A 23,038-nucleotide genomic window follows, 5' to 3' on the forward strand; every position below is an offset into this window, starting at 1 on the left:
AAGACCGAGAAAGATATTGAAAGGAGGGTGAGTGCTAGGAATAGGGTAAACGGTGCACTGAAATCTACTTTGGCAAAGAAATGTTTATCGTAGGAGGCTAAACTAGCAGTTCACAATGAAGTTCTAGTGCCAACTCTAATGTATAGGAGCGAAGTATGGAATTAGAAGAATGATGATAAAAGTAGGTTAAATGCTGTTGAAATGCGATCCCTCAGGCGAATGTAAGGTAAAACGATGTACGATAGGTGCACAAATGTCTAGATCCGTGAACTGTGTAAGGCTGAGACATGCATTATCGACAGAATCAAGGAAGGGGTGCTGCGTTGGTTTGGACATGTAGTGCGAATGGACAGCGAAAGAACGACAAAAAGGATCTACGATGCGAATGTTGATGGATGCAGAAAACGAGGAAGACCGAGAAAGACATGACACGATCAAGTCATGCCACGATCAAGTCTATCAAATACTTTAAGATGGACATGTCACAAGTAAGAATAATCTGCGTGCGTGCATGAGAAGATGTATGAATGTAGAGGAAGCGAGGTATGTATGCAAAAGATAAAGGAATATGGCGTTCTATCTTCTCTGCCTATCCGTACGGGGAAACGGCGTGATGGTTTGTTGTTGTTGTTTTTTGAACGGCAATATTTTATTGTTCCTGGACTGACACCTATAGTGTAGAACTGATCACTAAACCTTCATGTAACGAATGATCAAACTACACGAACAATATGTATAATAAAGGATTTAATATGTTAAATGAATTGGCAAAAGAGATTACGTATGCTGAGTCTATAGCATCGTTTCGTGGGATGGCGATAATTTTTGTTAAAAACAAACACCCATATAGGTAGATAGATGTTATCAGAAAACTTCTGGATTTTATAACAATGTTTTGTTTTTGAAATTATTTTTATATACTCGTATATATATTGTTTATTAGTTAAGGTCTAACTAGGTTTTAAAATTTTATTTCTACAAATATCTAAAATAAATACATCTCACTGCATATTTACCATTGATTTTCACCAACCGGAACTGAATTTCGGCTTCTGTTCTAGTTTCGTCTGAAACCGTAACCCAAGCTTATTGAAAGTTACATGTCACTCCAAAACTCCCAAAATTAGGCGTTTTCATTGTTAAACTTGAGGAGTTCATTAAAAAATTAATAAAATAAAATACGCAATGAAAAAGACATAATCAATAATATGTAACAGTTCTTCGATGTACGATATAAGAACTAAAACTAATCAACTGTAAAGGAATTACAAAAATATAAATTAGAAAGATTTTAGAACTCACAAGAACTTAAGAATCACGACCCATAAAATGCACACAAGTCCAGCCGTTCGTATTCCGACACATCCCGACCGCATTCGTTTGAACCGAAATTTCGGTCAATCTTTATCCGAAATTCATTGTATTGGCCGAAACTAGCCGAAACCGACACTTCGGCCGCTCACCATCACCGGGTGCCCGAAAGGGAAAGATGATGACGAAAAATTGTGCGTCTTCCTATTGAATAGTTTTAAAGAATTTGATCGCGCTAGTCGGCAGATTGCAGATGGACGCTCAAATTTTGAGTTGTTTGCTGGTTCGCGGGATTTGGCGTTGCTATGCGTTATCTTCTCTTACTTTATTACCGAACTCCAATACAAATAAATGCAATTACCTACCTTGTACTGGCCTTCTTCCTTCCTTAATGTTCGAATTTCTCTTTCGTGGCAGGCTCTCTATGATCCTGTGGTCAGATCGGCACTTGTCGGTTGCTTGATTGTAAATTAATACTTGAACACGACAAAGTGAATTGGAATGACTTATTAATAGCTAAAATATCGTGTTAGCGATTGTGCTGAGATTATTAAATCACGTGTACATTCTTTGACAATTCAGTTTATAAATAATATATTCAGAAAATTATTTATTAAGGATAATTTATATAGCTCTATTTTTGTGAAAATAACCTCAAGGGGGCTGTACAATAAGCATCCCAACACGCCTTGCAGCTACAGAGCGCATAGGCGATTGGGATTCTAGTTCCCCATTTCCATTACTGTAAATAAAACATGCTTAATGCATAGGCCCTTCCTACTCCCAGTCGTTTGGTTGTCATTTCTGACAACCAGCCACTGTAATATGCCTGTGTTATGACATTCCTGCAGCATTGGCTTTGAGAATTTCTGGTTAGTCTGCTGAGCACTATCCTACATCTTGCATCTGCATGTACAAGTTGAAGTAGCTATTCCGGTAGTTACTTACTGATCTCTAGTTCACCCGGCATTAATCATGCTTAATAATCCTATCAAATACTTTAGGTATCTCTTCCGTGCATTCCAAGAATGGATACGACCGAGCAGATCATTTGATTAAGAATCTAGCTCTCTCCTCACTAAATTAGGTACTAGTGTTTTTAAAATATACGCCGTGTTTATTTTATCTTAGAATATTTTTTTAAATACTTTTGATATCGAGATGTGCATATGCTTTTTAAACAAAACTAACTCTTTGTTTCCTGAACATGGATTACGTAGAGTTTTTGAACTTTTAAACAAAAATTATGTTATTTATGGCTTGAAAGCGATTATGCGTTTTTCTGGTTTTTATTTTTAACTCTTTATTTTTTAGCTATATTTACAAATTGTAACGTCAGAAAATTGCGATTTAAAAAGTTTTTATTTTTCCAATACGATATATTTACAAAAATAAATGGAATACTCGCATAAATAGTTTAAAAAAAAAAACATTCTCGCTATTTTAATTGAGGAGATAAAAAGCAAAAACGCCCCCATCCATTATCACTGTTTTTGAGAAGACCAACAAAACCAGTAGCGAAAAGTCCATTTAAGTCCAATATGCACATTGAACTTAAAATAAATAGTATTTTTGCCACTTGTTCACGCACAAGTTGCAGATAGAACGTTAAAAAACATTTTTTCGCTACAGTTTTTTTTTTCCCAAACACAGTTATTATGAACATGGGCGTTTTTGCTTTCAACCCTCTCAATTATAATTTGAGATTTTTAAAGTAGTAATTTTACACAACCAAACGAGTGACAGCTCTACGCAAAACTGATACCCTGGAGGCTTTTTTAAAAACATATTACTGCTGGATGGCCAAAACTACTCATAAATGTCCAAATTCGTACCGACAGTGATTAGTTACATCAAAAGAATTCTCATATAAAAATATACGAGTTATTTTACACCGGGACAAATGTATACAGTCAGAGGACAAAGGGTCAATCTTTCATAAAACATTACATCAAGGCGCAAGGCGGGAGATTCAAAATATTCTCACTTCTCGAAACGTTTTCGAGATTCGGACTAGTTAAAATATCGAGAGTGTACTATATTTATGTACATAATCTTTGACTGGAGAGTATTCAAATCCCTTCCAAATATATATCGGATCCCTGTGTTCGGGAAAAAAATCAGGCAGAGGAATATTTGTGGACCTTGAAATCTAGCCCTTACTGTCTGAAATTAATTGCCTTCACACCTTCGCATCCCCCTCAGTTAAGATCTAAAGTTAAATCACGTTATTTAACCTTTATTTTACATTTGAGTTTTCACATAAGATAGTTCGATTTATAAACTATAATTAGAATATCTAGTATTGATCATAAATTAATTAAGTATGTCACCAAGTAAGGCTTACAATATTACGTATTACTAAAAAACTTTAGTTCAAATTTATTGCTAAAGAAGGGAAAAACATTTTTGAGAACGGAATGTTGAAGCTTAGGCATTTATATTTCGCAGTTAAATCGAACCTGTCTACAAACGTATGGACATACAAACATCAAATCATTGATAAGTAAAGTTGATTCTGGGATTTGTGGAAAAAAGACCCTTTATAAATCACCGAAATTTTAATAAATTTTTATTTCGTTCACGAGTAGATATATTTTCGTAAAAGTACATTACAAAAACGTATAATTGGTTAAGGGGTGTTAAGTAAACATTAATGATAAAATAAATAAAATAACTTTGTTTTTAACCACTAATTTTTATTTTTCACCGACCGGTTTCAAAGCAAACAAGCTTCTTTGTCAAGGTTTACGTGACTAATGAATTGATTCCTTTTTATTTTATTTCTATCATGTTCACTAAATACTACACGTGGACCCACGTATACACATGTATAAACGTATAAAAATTAATGAGTTTAAAAGTTCGTATGATTTTTTAAAGAATTTATTTATTTATTAATTAGACAAAATGTCACAAAAAACACTTTGAAATTTTTCGCTTGTACTGTTGTTGAGTAGGCTCAATATATGAAGGGTTCAGCAAGCCAGAAATATGCCTATGTTGCAATCGGTTCCTATATGGCCAAATGCCTGTTCTAAGAAACCGATGTTTTTGCTGCAAATATGTTAATCAAATATGTTTCCCATAAATAAAAATAATATTAGAGAAACAGAAAAGCTATAGCGAAAAAAAAAAACAGTTTACCTTAACATCCTTAACAAATATTCTGATTCCTTACTTCCAATGTCTGTCAATCAATTCGTATTTATTTTTTAATACTGTTGGTTTTTTTAGATTTCCAAACACGCGGTATCTGGTTATATAGTTTGATCCATTATATAGAAATGGTTGTGATATTTATTTCTCTATTAAACAAATCTTCGGATGGAAAATAAAACAAGTTTATTTAATAAATAATAAATCACAATCCTTTTTATAGACCCTACATATTATTGTTATATCACAGGATATGGGTGCGCCTTTATAATACCTTTTGTATTTTCACCTTGGAATTGATACATTATCCTGTGGTGTTTTCTAACCATTATTTATCGTCAGGATCTCAAATAAACGATCATTTTTATGGACCCTTCAATGTAAAAAAGCTGAAGTTGTATTTTTTCCACGCAAGGATGGCTACGGGCGGGTCCTAGCTATTCAATCCTAATGTCCTTAAAATGTTTATCCGAAAAGAATGTGAAATGAAGTTATTTGGAAGATGTTTTATTCAACCACTAGACAGGGGTACGCATGTGATGGAATAGTCAACCATTAAAATAGTTTATTTACATAAGACATACATAAAAATAATTGTAATAAAATGCGCTCGCTACATTTAGACATTTTCTGAGTGCGTGATGAAAATTAAAGCTCAACAATGTTTTTTTCATTCCTTATTCTGTCTCTTAGACATACACCGAGCATCTGTCTTTCCATGGACCATCGGATGTATTTTAGTTTTTGGCTACTTTTCTTTGTCACAGACATTGTTTCTAGTCCGTAGGTCGTCACTGGCAGTATAATAGACTTGTCTATTTAATTATTCTGGGACTTACTTAACAATGTTTTGAGTATGCCCAAATGTTTGTACACAGACTGAATTTCCTCCCTAGAGAGCTTTTTAGAAAATTTATATCTAAATAACTCCAAAGGGAGGAAATCCATCCAGTCTGCAAGCGTTTCGACACACTCAAAACATTGTTAAATTAACTAACTGGTATGAGAAGAACAGTTAAAAATTGAAAATTGTTTTCAGGCGTTGCCCAATTGGTAAATTGGATCAGCCGGATAAATTTCACCCATACGATGAGAATTTCTTTATTTATTTATTTACATACATAAGTTTATTGTACATTATTTGAGACATAAGTCCCAATTCCATGGGACTAAAAGACCCGTGTTGAGACACGACTTTACTTCACAAAAGTCAACAGATGGAATAGTTGAGGAAGTGTGGATGTTAAAACATGAACAGAATGGTGAATGTGTAAAGTGGCCACTTAAACCAGCCAATGACAGATCATAAGCCCTGTAAATGCCTAGACTTCCACATTCCCTTCTCAAAAATGTTTTCCTTTTTTTTATTATTTTTATTTATATATTTGGACCCCTGTATTTAGTAGCCTTACGTGTCATGTACAAGGCTAAAGTACTCGGAAAAAATCGTTTTTGTTTGTCTTGGAAATGGGATGTTCGATCACTGATTTTGGTTTATTACCTTTATGAGTCCAATCACCATTGTTGCAAAGTTCAAGAACAATGGCGCGTGATAACTACTTTTAACTACAGTGTGGATATCTGTTAAGGATATTCCATCTTTCCTGCATTCTGCTTCAAGATTATGGCGTTGCTAACTGAAAAATGGGCACTAAAATAACAAATGTTCGATATTCTGTGAAGAAATATCATCGCATGGACAAAAGTCATCATTCCTTAATTTAAACCAATATAGATAACTTCTCATAGCTCCGTATCCGGTAAAAATTTGGGTCGTTTCGAAAGTACTTTGGTGATGATGACGGAAGTTTGCTGCATCAGCCAGCGTTGGGAAAAACATTTTAGTGATTTTACCTGTAGAAGAAGCGTTGAAAGAAATGTTTTCCTTTTTTGTTGCAACAAATTTAGAAATCAAAGCTGTTTATTTTTTATTTTCGTTAGCGAAAAAAAAATATATCGTGTCTGAATACTAGTCAAAATTTAGAAGATTTGCTCTAAAATATATTTAATTGTGGTCCAGAATTTTCGTTTGTTTTCCCTGCAGTTTTTTTTTGTTTTGTTTTGTTATGTTTGTGATCTGCGTCCGCTAATGATGAAGTTTAGTGCTACTGTAAAGATGTAAAAAATTGTTTCCTTACGTGCGATAAAAATTAGAGCATTAAATTGTACGACGAAAATTCTTGAAAACGTTTGAAAAAATTATGAAAATGATTTTATAATAAACAAATTGCTTTGAACGACGTCACTTTCGAACCAACCTATGATAGTGCCGTGATAGATTTCCGGTGTACGGAAAACCAATTAACTAATCTGCAGAATTTACCGAAGAAAGCTTGTGACGTTACACGCGAGGTGATTTCAAAATTAAAAAAATCATAGCGCTGATAATACGATACACAAAAATATATTTTTTTAAACTTTGGCTTAATTTATTATTATTATCATGGATAACTTATAAAGCGCCATTTTCATAGTAAAATACATCAAGGGCGCTTTACAAGGTGATTATATAAAGAAATAAATTTAATCTTTACTTTTTTAATTTGTAATTTAAGAAAAACAATGTATTTTGTCATCACATCCTAAGGATTTATTCAAATGATTTAGAGAACAAGAGGGTTTTAAGTTTATTCCGAAACATCACTTCACTTTTACAGATTCGCACCTCTGCTGGGAGAGCATTCCATTCCGTAGGGCCTGCGACCGCAAATGCGCATTCGCCGAATTTGGTGCGCTGTTTGCGTAGAGGTGTAATAATTTTTACTCTCGACGTTGATGTAGCTGATCTAAGCGTCAAACGTCTGTCAGCTAGTTTATCTGGAATGCAGAGTTCCCTTAGATATTCTGGAGCAGAGTTGTGCAGTGACCTATATAAAAGCCAACAGAGTTTGTATTCTACCATCTGTGGGAAACGTAGCCAGTTTAATTCTCGAAGTAGTGGATTCGATAGTCTATTAACAAATAATGAAAAAACTTCTGAATTTCCTTATTGCAAAATGCTTAGCGTTTAGAAAAAAAAACATGAGCTTAGCTATAAAACCTGTTCGCAATACTCAAATACGAGTGCATGTCTACCTATACACTTAAGCCAATATTACGAAAACCTCATACTGTTTGAGCCCAAATTGTTAATACAACCCTTCACGCATCATAATTTTAAATGCGAATCGTTTTGAAACTGGTGAATATTCATAAAACGGCATAACCGTCCTATTTCTACGTAATATAATGTTGATATCAGTGGCGAAATGTTGTGTATCCCTTCAGCCAAGGGTATAAAATAATTAGGGATGATTTTTAAAAACCCTTCGAGTTCTCAGCGTAGAAACCCTTGAAAACTTAATTAACCAGAACACCTGCTATTCGTATACTTGTTCGTGTACCTTCTCAGGTATATCAAAGGGTCAGTAGCGTGCTTTACCTGCGAGGCGATCATAAGATTGATATTATGTTGTAGTCATATTAAATTATGTAGATTGATTAGTGGAAAGTTTGTATTGAAAATTGTACATACCGACTTATTTTATTTAAAGATTACAGAGCTCCTTCGGCCAGGTTTTCTCCTTCGGCAACGAGCAATTTAGTCCTCAGATGAGGTGTGGAAGATGTTGACGAATGTTTGCATGCTTACTCTATTTATGAAACAGATCCATTTTTTAAATTACTTCTTCAGCCTTGTCTCTCTACTTCTGGATACAGCCCTCTTCCAAACGTCTCGATTCCTTCCTATCATCCGCTTTTATCATCCATGTTTTACCGGCTATCGAAGCAACGTCATCGACTCATCTTTTTGTGGCCTTTCAAAACTTCTTTTGTTTGCCAATGGTCTCCAATTTATTATTCTGGGTGTCCACCTGCCATCATTTTGCCTCACCAAGTGTCCTGCCTACTGCATTTTAATTTTGCTGTACGATCCATAACATCTACGACTCTGGTTCGGCGCCTTATTTTTCATTCCTTATTCTGTCTCTTAGACACACACCGAGCATCTGTCTTTCCATGGACCATCGAGTGTATTTTAGTTTCTGGCTACTTTTTTGTGTCACAGACATTGTTTCTAGTCCGTATGTCGTCACTGGCAGTATAATAGACTTGTCTTTTTAATTATTCTGGGACTTATTTTCAATAGCGATATAGTCGAATTATAAAAAATAAATTTTATATTCTGTCTATTTTAGAAAATATTATTCTTCAGCAGAGACTAGCGAGCACGCGTGAGTTGGGTATTTTATACAATTAACAAAAACACGTTCTTTGTAAATGTAACAACAATACTTCAAGCGATGGACGGTCGTCCTGCTCCAATGTTTATCTCTAACCCAAAGACTAATTTTTAAATATTTTTTTACGTAAAACGTAACGTAAAATTATTCATTTGATTCACTCTACACAAATTCAAAAATTGCGCACGGCGAAATCAAAGAAAATGAAAAAAATTTTAATTAATGACGGAACAAATACACATGAATATTTAATTTTTCATTGGATTTCTAATCTTTTTCTTATCATTGCATTGAGGAAATGCTTTGATGTACCGTATTTTGCGGACAATGAGACGCATCGGACCATAAGATGCACCTCAATTTTGGGTTGAATTTTTAGGGAAAAAAAGTGCATCTTATGGTCCAAAAAAATCGGTAATTTTAATTGTTCGTGTAGCATTTTTTTGCGTCTTCGCCTATATTTAGCTATGATTATCGCCCACAAATACTTAGCATATTTTCTGCAGTTATTTACAAAAGTCATATTTTGAAATGACACTTATTTGTATTTATCAACTTAATGTTAATATTTGGAAAATGTAAGTAATCATAAATAAACACAGTATGTATAATGTTTCTAAAGCATAAAACCTGTGAGCGTCATATTTTTCCTTATGGATCTCAAGACATTGTGTTATTGCTTTAAAAATATCAAATCGTTTTTCTTTTTTTGGTTAGAAATTTATTGTAGAACATTATTTTAACTCAGTTTGTGATTTTTATCACATTTTGCCCTAAATAAAAAAAAACAAGTTATGTTTTATCAGGAAATATCTTTATTTTTTTAAATAAAGAAAATTTCTTTCAGCTTTGCTTGAAATATTTTGCAGGCATTTTCATATAATCATACTTTAATATCTATTGTTAATACACCTTTATAATAAAACTGTTTTGAACTCAAAAATAATTCACAAGAGAAGGCCTTAATTACCATTTTTTGGTTTGGTATTATTTTTATTTTTAGTTTAACAGCAAACGTGTGACGGGCGATATCGGTTAGCGCTTGCAATTCTTAACCAAAGTACCAATGGCCCGTTGTATTGCTGCAATCCTTAGCTAACTTCGAGGTTACTAATCATGTTTTTTCTCTGTATGGGCGATTCTATAATACTCTTAGGTTTTGAATATTCGCACCTAAGAATTATCCTACGCCCCTGTAAGGCCACATCTATAAGGAGGAACCCTATTGAAAGCGCCTTACCTTTGATATTTTTTTATGTTACGTCAGCATTTTGCGGGAGAAAAAATCGGCTTTGTGCCGACGTTGTGTTATTAGCCACGGTCGTTGGGTTCCTCGTCTTATTCTAACGTCTTAATTATCTATTATTTCAGAAGAGTACTCGTGCTTTTATACTGATACGTATTTTTAATTCTTAAAAAAAAACCACAATGTTTGTTCGCCCCTATATAATATATAAGATATTTTGATATGCTGTTCTTCTGTTCGATTTCCAGTGATTAAATGTCCAATTTGATTTTATTATATTCGAAAATTAGAAATCAGGGCCTCGATTATGATGGGAAGATAAAGACGTCATACCTTCACCTTGACGGTATAGTTGAAGATAAATTCCCTCTAGCGATTTTAAAGATATACTATCCACCTCCCACCTTCAAGTTTTGGATAGGTACATCGATATGAAACAAGGGGAAGCATACGTCACCGTACACGTATCTAGGCTCTAAAATGACATAGTTTAGTATGTATGACGTCATAGTTGAAGATAAAAGTCTCCCGACCGACTACAAAGGTATAGTACCGATACCCCACACTATCTAGTTTTGGTATAAGTACATCGTTTTATACCGACGAGTCTAGAACTCCTAGATACGTTTATCTACGCATTAAAAGTGTCAAAAAATTAGTTCCACCGGGCAATTTTTCCTTTAATTATGATTTATTAACATTTTTAATCGTTTTGAGGTTGGCGCATTTTTTTTTAAAAGCCTATTAAAAATATGAGAGAGAAATAAGTACGTTTTGAAGTCGAATTGAATTCCGACATAACTGTCACTTCAATAAAACAAACGCCTAAATGTGAAAATAATGTCGCTAGGTTCTCTCTTATTAACAAATAAAAGTATCTAGGCGTCAGAAACAGATTATAAATACATATAGAATATTACTTGTAAGGTATAAAAATATGTAAAATAAATATAGTTGGTTATATATATAGTAAATAAGAAAAATTAAAAAGCATATTGTAAATATTTTTTTTCCTTTTTCCTTTTCAAATAATAAAAAAATGTATTAACAAATTTACATTTTAATACAATTCAGTATGTGTATTAGAAAATAATGGTACGCATATTAAAAATATTTCAGTCGAGAGGAAAAGTTATTATTCCTCTACGAAAACAGCGCACTAAATTCGGCGAATGCGCATTTGCGGTCGCAGGACCTACGGCATGGAATGCTCTCCTAGCAGAGGTGCGAAACTGTAAGATTGAAGTGATGTTTCGGAAAAGAACTTAAATCCCACCCTTTCTCTTAATCATTTTAATAAATCCTTAGCATGTGGTGACAAAGTGCATTGTTTTTCTTAAATTACAAATTAAAAAAGTTAAAGTTGAATTTATTTCTTTGTATAATCACTTTGCAAGGCGCCCTTTGGGTATTATAATACGAAAATGGCGCTACATAAGTTATTCATTGCTAGCAATTCTTCCAAGGCAATTTTTTTATATGCATGTTATTAAGAATATTGTTTTAAAAGTATAGACAAACACGAACATTTATACATATGTACTAAATATTGCTTCATATTTATCATAAAAAGTCATCTAATTATCTCGATAGTCGAGAATAGTTATTATAAAAACTCATCTAATCATCTCGATAGTCGGTTTTCTAATAATTGTTTCTCTTGAGTCATCAGCCAGTGGAAAAGGTTTTTGTTAAAATAACAATTAATGTTACTATGCAGCGGGAGATCATTATAATTTTATGGCGCATTGACGGTAAAATAACGTGCAAGTGTATGTCTATTGCGATCTTATTTCTCCATTAATAAATTTGGGATTCCACCAATTATTTGTCGGCCCTGCTTGTTTGACTACCTGCCACAAATTCTCTAGATTAAAAAGTCAAGGGTAAAGAAATTAATCGACTGCCGACAAAACTGATTTTTTCAAAATACACGAACTCTTATTTACTATTCCATGTCCGATCACTAGTTGGAGCATATGATGTCCATAAAGATCCTCCAAGCATATCTGTCGGCTGCCAGCTTCTATGCATCCTCCTGTGAATCAGGTTCGGTTAGGGTGGGGATCAAACCTCGGATCTTTGATCAGTGAGTCCGCGACACTAGCCACGAGACCACAACCCGGTTTAATTAATGAAGGTTACTTTTTCATATGAAACATTCATCAGCATCATCATTCCATATCCATAAAATATGGTGTCCAAAAGGAGCATCCGATCATTTTACGGCTGATATCTCTTATGCGTCCTCCCTGTCAGGTTCGAGTCCCGTAGTTCTGACATGAATTGCCGACTAGCAGTAAGCAGTAAACGTCCAGGACGTCGAGAACCTGATGCCTCGTAAAGTAGGCAAGCGTGGTTAAGGTTCTCAGGAGGCATCCGCAGCACATGACCAAGTCAATTTTCTTCTGAGACACCTTTTCTTAAAACTCAGAATTTTGCTCCTTTGAGCCCTAGTGAGTTGCCACGATTTGCATCCGTAGAGGAGAACAGGTGTTTTGCAGGCGTTATATAGGCGGCATTTGGTTTTCACTGAGTAAATATCCGATCTCCAGACAGCCTTCATACTATTGAATGTGGCGCCTGCTATTCCTAGCCGCACTCCCAGTTCTTTTTGAAAGCTGCCATTTTCTGTAACATATACACCCAGATATGTGAAACTCTCGATCCTTTCGATGACTTGGTTTGACCGAGTCAGGACACGTACTCTAAATTGTTTATTAAACACCTACTCCCACGCGGATAGTGGTAAATAAAAATCGTGAATTCCTGTCTCAATAGAAGCGTACCGAACAAGTTATTGTAAAACCAATCATTTGTTGAAAATACTACTAGTGTTATGAAAACAATTAAAAATACGAAAGGCAGATTAAAAATATCAAACGAATTAATTAATTAAGTTATTTTTGTGTTATTTGGTCAACGAGCGCTTTATCCTGAGTATCTTCAGTAATAAAGAAGTTGGTCAAATAAAAAAATTAAAAACGTTAACCTAAGAACTTTATTGATTGTTTTCGTTTTCGGTAAGGGCTGGTCTGAAGGTCATAAAAAAATCAAAAAGATATTGTTTTAAATTGAATATTACAGCCAGAATTATCTTATTTAAAAAAAAAAGATAATACAATTCTATTAAAAAAGGTTTCAATTAAAATATTTTTTTTGCTACTAATACCGAAAGCATAATTTTAAGTAGAAATAAAGGAAAATGTCACAAAAATGTATTTGATTTAAAATGCTTTTATTTCTTTTCAAAACCAAAAAATTAAAATTTGGCTTTGGCCACTTTCATGTTCAATTTATTATCTTTAAATGATTACAACGAATTCTGGTTCAATACCTAGTCTTTATTGAGATCCCAGATACCTAAGTTTAGTCTAAATTTGAAATGGCGTAATCTACCGGTCTAAAAGTAATTATATTATAGTTACATAAAACTTTTAAGGATATTTTTTAACAGAAATACATTTAAAAAATATTATTTTTATCTAATTAATGTTTTTTTTATTTTTTATTTTTATTGCGCAATTTTAAAAAAAATCGTTTTAAAATGGCCAAATCGTATGATTTCCTAATTTTGCGTTCGTTTTACCAGATTTTAACCTTAACTTTAGAGTTTTATCAAGAAATGTCTTTAAAAATATAAATATCAACAACATTGTCACGATGGTCTTTCATTCAGAATTTCTGCTTTTCTAATGCTATGAGTATCTAAATAGTTGAAAATTATGCTTCAAAGAAACTATATTTTTTATGACTGTGTGTTAGACTCCTATAATCATATACTAATATAAAAAACAATTTTATATTTTAATCAATTGAAATATTCAATATATATGACAATTTATGTTTAGTCCATCCTAATTAAAAACAGAAGATTGTGAAAAATGATAGAATCGTTACATAATCCATTAAAATGACTTGAAATTCACTTTCAATCACAAAATCACTTAATCTTAGTCCTTGTCATACAAAAAGTGAAAGGTGGGTAGAAACAGACCCAAGGCATTAATAATACTCCAAAGTGGAGAGGCGTGTTCTTACTGCGCCCTTGTCTCGTGAGATGGAACTAGTGAAGCAATGATCGACAGATAATCGAATACTTCTTTTATATAAACTAACTCGTAAAGTACCAATTATTTATTCTATCTAGTATTTTAAATTTGTGTCCAAGAATGGAAATGTTCGTTAGGCATAAATAAACCAAATTAATCGATAAATATTTATTTTATTTATCAATTCATACATTTTACATATATACATACATTTGCAATTTAAAAAAACATTTATAAGGGCGCGGGCGGACATAGAATGCCTTAAGGCATTTTCTTCCTATCTACCCAAACCGATTAATTTAGGAAAATATATAGTTGATATGTACATATTGAATAAAACGTGTAATCATTTCAATTTTGTTTTAAAAAATAAATAATACTAATAAAAAATGTAGATAAAACGATAATTTAATAATAATTTAATTTTACTTTTGCTAATCAAAGCAAAGAATTTTTTTTTTTTATGTTTATTAAATGACATATTCTACCATGTAGATGTGTTACTATTATTACTTTATTAAATAATTATGTATTTGTTTTTACTGTCAATTAATAAGCCAATTAAATTATAAAATTGTGTATTGTGTGCATTTAATAAATAAATAAATAAAAGTAAAATCTAAACTTTGCTATTAATGTAAAATATATACGTTATTTTAACTGAAGAGCTTTCATCCTGCCTTACAATGGAGAAAAAAAATTTGTGAACTGACTTAATTAAAATTTATAAAATTGATTGGTTTTGAAAATCAATGTACAGGCATAAAAATAAACCCAACTATACTGTTTTAATCTTAGCAATGCTTGTCATAAATTTTAAGATGGTTTCACATAAGATTAAAGATTTTTTGATAAGGAATCGAAATGTCAATGTAAAAATGCGATCTCTCATTTATTCATTTATCGCCAAAGCCCTTGATTGTAAATTATTATTTCCATTTGTAAATATAGTGAAATCTCACTTATCGTGTATCGTATAATCGCATATTATTTAATACTCACGAGCTACATAATTCTAAAGAACTACAATTAAATAATATGTAACCGGGATGATCTAACACCGGTTCACATCCCGACAATATTGACCCCGGCTTGATTGCTTAACAATACTTGTTTTTTTTGTGAAAATATGTAGCGTCTAATAAATAATACAAATGAAATAAGTCGCCCAAAATGGGAATATTTATTCAACTAATCGATTTTTTAACTTCAACATAATTTTTGTAATCGTTATTCGATTATATTCACTAATCGATACTTTGCATCACTACAAAAAACTGCCTTAATTCTGTCCTCACCAGGGCGCAGGGGTAGAGAGATTCTCGCAGGTAGATTCCTTATTGAACCCTCGCAGCGGGAAACGCCTGTGGATCTAGTGAAAATAAACATTAAATTTAAGGGATGATGTGTTCATTATTGAACCCCGAGAGGAATCTATTACTCTCCCGAATTATTTACACATAAATAGTTCATTATTATTTTAATTAATATTATAATAAACTGTTCCTTGAATACACCACAAGTTAAATGCGAGTTACAAACTAATTAGAATATGAAATATGACCCATTATTTGCTGTATGAACTGTGGTTTGAAGTATTAGATATTTTTCAATAGAGATGAAGCTTTTGAGAATATGAAAGTCTAGCTGTTAGGAGAGCTATGATCTGTCATCGGCTTGGTTAAGTGATCACTTTAAACATTGTGTAATATTTATACGCTCTGTAAATGCATAAATTTCTATATTTCTAAAAGATTAATCTATTTTGAAATATATCAAACGGCCGTTATGACATTGTCCCTTTTTGAATGAGGAATGGAAAGTAATGCAGGACGGTCTGATGGATGTTACCACATTACCAGGCCATTCTAGAATCGTGACTTAGTTACCAGGAGGAATTTCAGATTATTTATTCAGTTTATGGGTTGAGAAATGGGAGATTCTCCGTGGTACTCCATCATATAGTGGCCAATACCTCCAAAATCTCGTCTTTGTGAATGTGCAAAATGGTTGATAAATTAAAATTTAAGTATAGTCCAGGGGAGCCTAATGTCTCTGGGTATGTATTTGGCAATAAGCCCGCCAATGTACAAATAACATTATGTACAAAAAGTTTAATAAATAAAAATAAATATTATGTGTATTACATGATTTGTTAAATTTGTCTGTTAGTAAATAGTAATTAAAGAGTTGGCCTGTAGATAGACCTTATTTTTTTATTTAAGTATAAAATACAGCGTTCTTGAAGTGATTACTCACGAAAACGGCTCTAAAAAAATTGTCGAAATTTATAATGACTATTATTAACCCTTGGTTCTGAAATTGTCAAACGTAGTACCCACCTGCTAACAGTCCTTTCACCGTGACTTGATTAAATTGATGTGGTTAATATCCTTTAAATTAGTGGCGCTACACGCACAAGTTAATGCCGATTCAATTAACAATATACTATAATAGTAATCATATGTATAATACATTTTGTCCATCTCTCTAATACATGTTTTAGCTTGAACGATGTTGGATACAATGTTTTTATTCTATCATTCGATTAGTTTAATAATAGATAGTCATTTGTTTCCTTATACTGAACGCGTTCACCTTGTATTCGAGTTATTGGTTTTAAATGCAAGTTGACCTTAATATAATTTATAACGGTGAGCGGCCTAAGCAGAGCAGTCAATTCCAAATGCTGAATAAACCTTCATATATCATAATGTCCAACGAGGCTATATAATATAGTAGGTAACATCCTTCTATTCAGTTCCATATGCGAGGGTCGTAAGGCTTAGCGGCCAGCCAAACCCTTAATAATAGTACGCATGGCCGGTGGACCGCTATAAAATGTACGAATAATATCCGACAAATGATAAGAGAGACGGCTCTCCCACTCAATGTTCCTAGAATTGCTATACTCCGTGCAGATTATTTATTTACTACTGACAACTTAACCATAGCCGTGGAGTCAGTGTTAGCACACAGAATTAAAAATAATCTGAGAATCCAAAATACTTTCACTTTGTCGAAATATGTCTTGGCGGATTAAGAATAAAGTTTTGTGTGCGAAATATAACCGATATACTTATCGAGTGCTTTCGAGTCGATGGCTCTTCACAGTTTAAAATCCTGAGTAAAGAAATCGAGTTGAGACAAGTCCGCCTCGTAATATGTATTTTTTATTTATTTATTTAACTTTTTGTACATAATGTTATTTGTATGTTGGCGGGCTTATTGCCAAATGGCAATTTCTTCCAACCAATCAATATAATAAAAGTTTTATTTTTAAAATTCAAGTCACAGAACATATTCAATAGAAAAAAAAATTAAAAAGCTTAATATATATAAAAATAGAAATAAACGTATTTGTTTATAAATTACCTTAAATCAAAACTATTACTCAATGGGAAAAGGGGAAAAAAAGAGGAAAAAGGAAAGGAGGAGAGATTACGGAAGAGAAAGGAGATGTTTCTTCAGACGTGATTTGAACAGAGATAATGTAGTAACATCTTTGATGGTGGATGGCAGACGATTCCACAGTCAAGCCGCATGGACACTATATGAGTTAGAGAAGAAAGAGGAATTGTGGATGGGTATTAAGAGAGTGTCTTGAGAATTAGAACGAAGAGGTAAACCATGAACTGATAAGCGTTGAAATTTTGCAGGTATACAGGAGCGTTAGGACTATGAAGTACATTGAACAGAAGTAAGAGGAAGTGATAGTCTCTCCGCTGTCTAATTTTGAGCCATTTCAGTTGCCTACGATAATCAGAAATGTGGTCATATTTCCTAAGGCCAAAAATGTACCTTATGCATGTATTCTGAAGTCGTTCAAGTTTATCGAGTTGCTCACAGCTTAAATCAGTCATGGAAACATCAGCGTAATCTAGAATGGGTAATAGTAATGCTTGTACAAGGGTGCATTTAGCATTAATGTGTAAGAATTTTTGCAACCTTCTAAGTGAGTGTATAGCGCATATAATTATAATATACCAGAAGGCGCGTAGAACCAAGTTTGTATAGATCGTAATTTTGTGTTATTTTATGTTATATTTTACCACAAAAAATATTTTACTGACTGGACTATAAAAAAACAGGTACTTTAATTGGACAAACGTAAAAAAATCATTAAATAACCATTTAGTAATTAAGTCATTACTGAGGCTTATTAATAGAAAGCCGGGTAAAAAAATCGATTATCCTGGCAATACTGACAAAATATCCACGTAATGTTATTTAACAACCTGACAGATGGTAAAACAATCGAATTCTTCGAAGAAAAAAAAAATGTACTAATTAAAAAACATTTTTCGGACTTTTAAATTTTTATATTCCTTTTAATGTTTTTTTTATTTATTTTTTATTTTTTACACAATATGTTAGCGTGTTCATTGAATGAAATCACTGTGTACATATAAACTTTTTACGCTTTTTTTTCTTCTTTTATCTACTGTATCGAAGTGTTTATTTCTACCCAATGTATATTTTTTGTAAAGTAAAAGGTGCTACGTGCCTTGTATTTTAATAAATAGATAAATGATATTACTTCTGAATTCGCTTCTTACACATGAAATGTGATCCTACCGTGTGGCTTAGTGGTTAACAGAAATTTTCTTGTCTTCCCCCAACGCAATTTATTACTGTGATTTTTTCAAAACGCTCGTCATTTTTTACACTGACATAAATACAACAATTTTTTTTTGCAGGTCACACCTTGCAGTTTATGGTTAACTTAGCATCGTCATCAAGTGCATCATAACAGGTAATAACTAAAACATTTTACTTCCATATGACTTCTGGACAAAATACATTGAACTAAATTATCGGCTTAACTATAATTGAATCGATCCATATTAAAAGGGCACAAGTCACACTTTTGGTGATTTTGTCATTTTTATGTAAGATTATTATAAAAATACATATCTTTTAGTAATCATTCAATATCTAACAAAAATGCTCTAATCTAACTAATAACTTGTAGAAAATTGTTGTTGTGATTTTAGTTTCATGTAAAAAAAAGACTAGTCCGTTGACAAGTTCCCTTTTAATTTATTTTATTTGGGATTTTTACAGCTATTACATAAAAAATAAGCAGAAATATATTTACAATACTAGAGTCAATTAAAAGAATCCACGGTAAATCAATAATACATAATATATAAGAAAAGAGTTTACGTAATTATATGTATGTGACGTTTGTATTTTTGTGTGTGTTTGTGAATGAAGGAGAGGGTGCGTGTGTATGTGTGCGTAAGTATAACAAAAAAAAACTTGTAATTATATTGAAAAAGGTACAGGAAAGAGCTTGTTCAGAAGTTCGATTATTAAAAAAAATAAATTAAACCTACTTTCGAAACCTTTTTGTAAATATTTAAGTCAAGAAATATTGTAAATGTGATGTTAACATGGAATGAGAATAAAGTGTTTTATTAAGTGACAATACTCTATACGTGTCCTGGCAATATGACAGCTGTCAGTTTAGTAGTTTTACCTTAAAAATCTAACGCGACTCGCTGCAGGATATAAGTCATTTCAAGATGGATAAAGAGGACAATCAGACGAGAAAGCGGAAACAAAATTCTGCTAATCTAGACCATCGAATGTCATCACGACGTTGACGAGATGATAGAAAATAAATTTGAACTACATATTATTCTAAATGTAGGAAGTAGATTTAATATTGTTACCTCCAAATTGTAGTACTTTTTTACTGAAAATATAATAAAACAAAAAACCGCTATTTCACTAGTCTTTAACGTTTACTATTTCAAGGGGTCATATTCGTATACGTCATGAAATAAGTTATATTTTTGTATGCAGTGTAGAATGGGGTTTAACCTCAGAGTAATAATTTTCTAGAGAAGTCCTTAAGCTCTATTGCATAGAACAAAAGCGTTTCAAATTTTCGGTTTGGTTATAGTTTGGTTTTTAGTTTAACCTTTAGTCCTTTGTATTGCTGTAATCTGTTGCTAACTTTGTGGTGAATAATCATAGAATACCACAGGGCAGCGTCCTGGGACCAATCTTATTTTTAGTCTCTGTGAAATAAATAATGCCGGAAAAATTGTTTCGTTTGCCGACGACGCGGTTTTGTTATTTGAGGCTGGAGACTGGAACTCTGTTTTCAGAGAGCAAACTGTGGTATAAACATCGTTAAACGATGGCTCGATGAAAATATTACACTTAATATCCGACATTTTGTATAAATCGTTCTCTACCAAGCAATACGCTTAATCTAGGAATTTGATTAAACATACCAATTTCTTCAACGGGTAGATTCCATAAAATACACTGGTGTTATCATTAAGGATTAGGAATTTGCGATGGGAGGCTCAGGTCCAGTCACTAAACTCTAGTTTGAGAAAGCTGTGCCATCTATTTTGCTCTCTTCGAGACATTCTGAATATTGAAACTCTCAGAAGTGTGTACTTCACTGCAACCTATGGGATAGCTATCTGGGGGGATTGTGCGACATCCATTTTAAAGCCTCTCATAATTTCACAGAAGTTATTATTGATAAAAATATTCCGGCGCCCTCCAACATACCCGTCAAAACAGTTGTTCCAATACATGAAGATTATGGATATGAGACAACTGTACCTAAAATAAGCACTTACACACTTCTGGTTGAACAATCAGGAAAGTGCTCAGCAAAATGTCAGTACGAGATGTTCCCAGAGCACAAATTATGTCAAAGCCAAAACCCGTACAACTTTCGCTCAGAGACATCTCTTATTTGTCGCACTGAGAGTGCTCAATATTTTGAAAGAGCGTAATAAGCTCTCAAGGCCAAAAATTATTTTCAAGAGAGGAGTTAGGACTGGATTTTCCATAGTGGAAGGGATTTGAGTAGGAAACTCCTTGATGATTTTCTGAATAATTGAGTTTACTGTTTACCATACTGATGTGCCATATATATATATTTTTTTCAATTATTTTTTGTGTTTCTGATCCTGAATTTGTGGTGATATACTCATGTGGCTGTGTCAACTAATTGCTCGTCCCATTTCAACACAGGACTTTTAGTCCCATGGAGCTGGGACTCATGTCTCAAATAATGTGTAATAAACTACATGTATGTAAATAAATAAAAAACCAAAAAAAATCTTTTTTCGCCAGATGGGGGGGGGACTCTATTAGATTATTACTTTAAAGATTTAACATATTCATTTGTCTCCTTCGCATTATACTTCCACATTGTAGTAATATTACATTAGCATTTTGCGGTCAAATCGCGTTTTAGGATTTCGCAAATGGTAGAAATCCATGTAAGTTAGTTAATAACATATCTAGCCATGATCGCCAAAATATCGTAGCCGACAAAAACAATAGTTTACGGGAGAAAACTTCATCCTCTCAATTACAAAAAATACATTTCGGAACTCAAACTCTTAGTTTTTCGAATATTTATTTTATATACATGAATAAAATATGTATTCAAAACTAAACGTAGTTCACAAAGTGGATTCCTAGATTATTGAGAAAAAGAAATATTCTCCAGTAAAATAATACTCTTGTTGGTTGCGATGTTTTGGTGATCATGACTCGACGTGTACAAGGCGTGAGTTAGATTCCCAATTACAGAATTATGGAACTACGAAGATTAGGGTTTTTGGGTCCATTACTGGGACATATTGTGACAGAATTTCTGGAGATCTTTCGACCTTTTTGTCCTTTTCTGAAAAGCCATGTTAAATCAAAGCAAAACGATTTACACAAACTTAATTTGATCATGTAATTAGCTTTTTCTTAACGTTTTTTCAATTTTAATTTGTGAATTCTTTAAAAAAGCCATAATTATTAAGCGATTAAATATCTCAATCTATTAAACTCTGCTTAACGACTTTTAAATTGTAATTTTACTATTGATTGACTTAACGAAGAAGTTCAGTGATTTTTTTTTTTTTTTTTAATTTATTTCAAAATACAAAAATGTTCAAAACATAATTGTATTCCCATTAGTTAGCAAACTCATTCTGAAATAGATACAATTAAAGATGATCAGATAAAAATACTTTTAGTTAAACATAATTAAAACAAAAATGGACATATCTCGGAGACCTTTTTAAAAACAAATTATAATGTTTTATTTAACATTAACTTACGTAGGTCAAGAGTTATCGAGAACTAATTTAACTAAATGATTTTTTAGTGTTTTTTTTTTTTTTTTTTTTTGCACCACAACAGGCCAGGAGGCCTAATTACAGTGGTGAATTACATCACAGAGCACCCAGGCTTGAGAAAAACCACATTTTAATTTTTGTGTTCTCACCGGGAATCGAACCCGGAACCTTCCGTGCGTGAGTCAAGCGTCTTGACCACTACACCACGGAGGCCGCCGATTTGATTTCCTTTCGTAGACTGGTAAGAACTTGATTTGAGGTGAATAGGCAGGAGGTTATATTGAGTAGAGGCAATGTAGAGGAGTGACCTCAATCCGAATTAAGAGAAGCATTTAAATGGTCTCCAGTGGTCATGCAAACGTATTCCCGTATTTTCTCCGTGGATTATGGCACTAGGCACTAAAGCATTGATTTTTTTACACACTTTAGATATTTCTATTGGCGTATCCCTGTTGTTTTGTTTTTTTTGATAAATTATTTATTTTGAGACCTGATCCATCAAAATCCCTTAAAAGTGCCTAGTTTTATCGGCTGTCTTCGGATGTACGGTACACAAATATCGTAACTATTTTTTAAAAACTTAAAAGGTAACGATTCAGAGAATTTCGTTCTGATACTTTTTCTTTAAAAAAAAAAACAAAATCGTTTCAGTTTTGGGGTGCGGATAACGGGTCAACAAAACGTCGATTTTAGTTAGAAATAATCCGTTTAACGTGCAGCTGTCTTTTTTGCAGAGTATTGGTGAGGCATTTGCGAGAGAATGACAAAAACAATGTTGGAATACCTGTTCATCAAAATTGTCACACCCGCATATCCTCTTCTGAGCCCATTTGTACCGTGTACTCTTCATTTGCCATTCGTTAAATAAACATACATGTTCGTGAACATATTTCATATTCTATTTGGATGTTGATAACTTTTGAATAAACC

At 32.8% G+C, this 23,038-nt stretch overlaps 1 long non-coding RNA gene across 1 annotated transcript in view; it reads left to right on the plus strand.

The window, feature by feature from the left end:
• LOC148282253 (uncharacterized) overlaps nt 1–23,038 on the plus strand; it is a 245,243-nt gene that overhangs the window by 33,954 nt on the left and 188,251 nt on the right. The window contains exon 2 of the long non-coding RNA XR_015822139.1: nt 18,692–18,747. This is a non-coding gene — a long non-coding RNA (uncharacterized LOC148282253). The remainder of the gene's footprint in view (nt 1–18,691; nt 18,748–23,038) is intronic.

This window comes from Micrasema longulum, unplaced genomic scaffold, assembly GCF_059751315.1.
Source record: "Micrasema longulum isolate JH-2025_06_02 unplaced genomic scaffold, ASM5975131v1 h1tg000353l, whole genome shotgun sequence".
Lineage (NCBI taxonomy): Eukaryota > Metazoa > Arthropoda > Insecta > Trichoptera > Brachycentridae > Micrasema > Micrasema longulum.